The sequence below is a fragment of the Cupressus sempervirens genome, chromosome 11 (assembly GCF_028749045.1).
Source record: "Cupressus sempervirens isolate cs-2001-9-10 chromosome 11, ASM2874904v1, whole genome shotgun sequence".
NCBI lineage: Eukaryota > Viridiplantae > Streptophyta > Pinopsida > Cupressales > Cupressaceae > Cupressus > Cupressus sempervirens.
Genome location: NC_143128.1, coordinates 470,526,682 through 470,530,008, shown reverse-complemented (window position 1 = coordinate 470,530,008; position 3,327 = coordinate 470,526,682).

The following is a 3,327-nucleotide window of genomic DNA, read 5'->3' as shown; positions in this document are numbered from 1 at the left end:
ATAGTACATTAGCCATTAAGAGATAATTTAATTTAATAAAGTATGAATACTTTAGATTAAATTAAATTGAAATCAAATAGGTTTAATGTGGCTAATATGAGTGCGTACTATAGGGATTAAATAATGAGTCTGATTAATGTAGATTAGGGTCTCAAGCATTTGACAATTAAGTCAAGTAGCAAGTAGCAGAATAAGAGTTTACTAGTGACATAGGACATTAAAATTGATCAGAAATAGACTAGAATTGGTGATCGTGCCAATAAGCCAATTTTGGGGTATTACACTAGGTACTTAGCATAATACGGATCTCTTGTGTGTTTGGTGTATCTATCATGCAAGAAACATTTTGGTCATCCTAACATTTATGTTTTGATTCTTATGTTAGCTTGCTAAAATAAAAGGGACAAATGTTCTAGTCATTCTAGCTTCTTGTGCCTTGAATGCTTACATTGAATCCTGACAAACTTACAACATATTTCCTATTCATATTCACATGATTGCAATATCAGTGGGAATTGTATGACATATGGGGTTTCATCCTATGCTCAGTGATGATAAATGGTCGAGGCTTGGTAATTGGACCTAGGGTTGCACTTAACATAGTCTTCAATTGCATACTTCATTTGCATAAGCACGTGATTCAATTGCAACTTTGTTTCATCCTTTGTGATGAGGGACTATGGATCTCTACAAACGTATCAAGATTCTAATGGTTGTACAAGCATTTGGTTCTTTGATTCATATTCACATGCTCCTCAAGGGGTAACCTGTTATTGTCAAGCAAAAATATGCAACACTACATGAGATGTCAATTCATTTCCATATGCATTGCATCCATATACTCATATCATCTACACTACATAATCGCATCATATCAAATCACACATGCATTCATAACATAACACATGCATCTTGTAATCATCACATAAACATCTCATGTACATCAAAGTAAAGCACAGACAATAACAATGACATGTACACAAAGATACTCGGCTCGAAATCTCACATATATGTATATCAAAAATGTGTCAGTACAAAAAATGGGCACTACTCAAGTGTTGTTGATCAAAATGATAGAAAATGATGCTGGCACACCAATGGATACATAGCCAAAATCAAAATCGGGGGTATGAGCAATTAGTAGCTAACTGTAACCTGCAACATCACCCCAGTAGCTAGAGGAGGGGGAGGAGGTGGCATATCTAGTCTGGTAGGAGGATGTGCACCCCCAGAATCTTGGGCATACTGGAAAAATCATAGCACCTACTAAGCCTCATCAAGCACAACTATAGAGTATGCTAAGAAGTAATAAGCTACTCGAGCCATCTACAATTTGACCTCATCCTATAGCATCTCTGCCCTCTGCTCGACTATCTATACCTACTCCTGCAGTCTCAAGATCTCCTGATCCCACTCAGCTAGTCATGTATCCCTAACTGCTACCACAATTTGCAGCTCTCTGATCTGTTGGGAAGCCTGTCAGATCTTCTCCCTCTATCATCAAAATGCATCTTAGGATCTAGTGGCAAGCTTCTCCTTCATCTCCTCAACAAGCATCTTGGGTGCTTTTTCTATGGGTGACTGCTCCTCCACCCTTTTCCCTCTGCCACTATCTCTGCCCTCCACCACTGCCCCCATCCCCTGGATCTAATCCCATCTATCATGCAAGGATCCCTACCTGCCTAACTCTCTACTACACCTTTGGTAATGGGCCCTGTGGTACCTACTACAAGGGAGCCTACTACAGGGGAGCCAGTTGCTACTATGCTGGTGCCTATTGTAGGGTTGGCGCTGCTCCCCCCAAGGGATTTTTGAACCATGGGAAGGGGTGACTGATAAGATACGCCTAATATGCTGCCATCACCCCTACATCTACTACCTCTAGATGGTAGTCTCATTGTGTCACAACTAGGTTGCACACATCTATCATAGGCTGCCCTACGTCTAGCCTTATTGGCCACCCCTATGTAAGATCCTTGGTGACTCACGCATAGGCACAAAACTCTTGGGAGATCTCTTGTTGCCTCCTATACTATCTCCATACCCTACTGATAGTGAATTGCTCAAAAATCTACATCATCCTCCCCACTAGCAGCCACGAACAAAACATTCATCCTAACTCCCTAGGACCATCATCCCATTCCACAGTCTCTCTCTAGGGCTTCCATACAATGGAGACTAGGTCATCAAGATAGGCCCGCCAGTGCTCCATCTTACCCAGGCCTGCCTAGGTAATCTACCCTCTATATCTGCAAATATATGGCTCTGCAAGCTCCTAAGCATCCTAAAAAATAGGTCATGTGATTGGTAGATGCTCCCATGCCTGGACTTATAGAACATACACACCAATGGCCATACTCTTCTACTTGTGGTATACAATCTCATGCATCTCATAAAACATATGGGTGAGCATGCACTGGTCCCATCTGAATCTCTCTAGAGAATCTAACATCCTCTGAAGCATAATCCCCCACCCACACTCCAACTCATGTTTTCCTCTGTCGTGTACTAAGAAATAGCTAATGAATATGGCCAAAACTACAGCCAATCTGTGCGTCTACCCATATGTGTGGAGGAGCTCATCCCAGGTAATGGCTCATCCAATAGCTAGCTCCATCTAAAAAATGGCACACAAGGCCTCTATACCTACCCTAGGCACTGTGTCATAGGATACCCTTAGTCCATGGAATGGTATGTGCAGAATCCTATATATGTCCTTGGGAATCATAGTCATCTTTCCCTGAGGTAGGTGGAAGGTGTTCATTTCTGAATGGAAATGCTCCACCAAGGCAGTCAACAGGTTGTGATTCACCAGCAATGCTAGGATCTAGCATAAAGAGGTAAGTCACAATCTATCTATGTGTGCCATGTCTACTACATCTAGGCTCTGCAACAAAGCCTCATACGGCAGATAATGGGATCTGAATAAAAAATCACCGAATATCTCTTGCACACACAAACAACAACAGAAACAAGAAAATAGTCAACACTCGATCAAAAAATTAGAATGATGAAGAAATGAATGAAAAAATCATGCTAAAAACGTAAAAAAATGGAACTTTTCAATACACTATTGTCACAGATTTTCAAGTGAAGATGTATTTCTTCGCATGAGAATTCATTTCTTCATGTGAGATTGTGCATCTTCACATGATAAAAAAGGTCCTCGCGCGAAGAAAGACTATCCAATGTGAGAAATCAAAACCCTAAAAGAAGAGAGCCTCTCTCGCACGAAGAAACAAGTTTTCTCATGAAGAGAGAAAATCTCAAGTGAAAGGCGACAACTGCCTACACGAAATTCTCATGTTCTTCGCGCAAGAAGTGGGT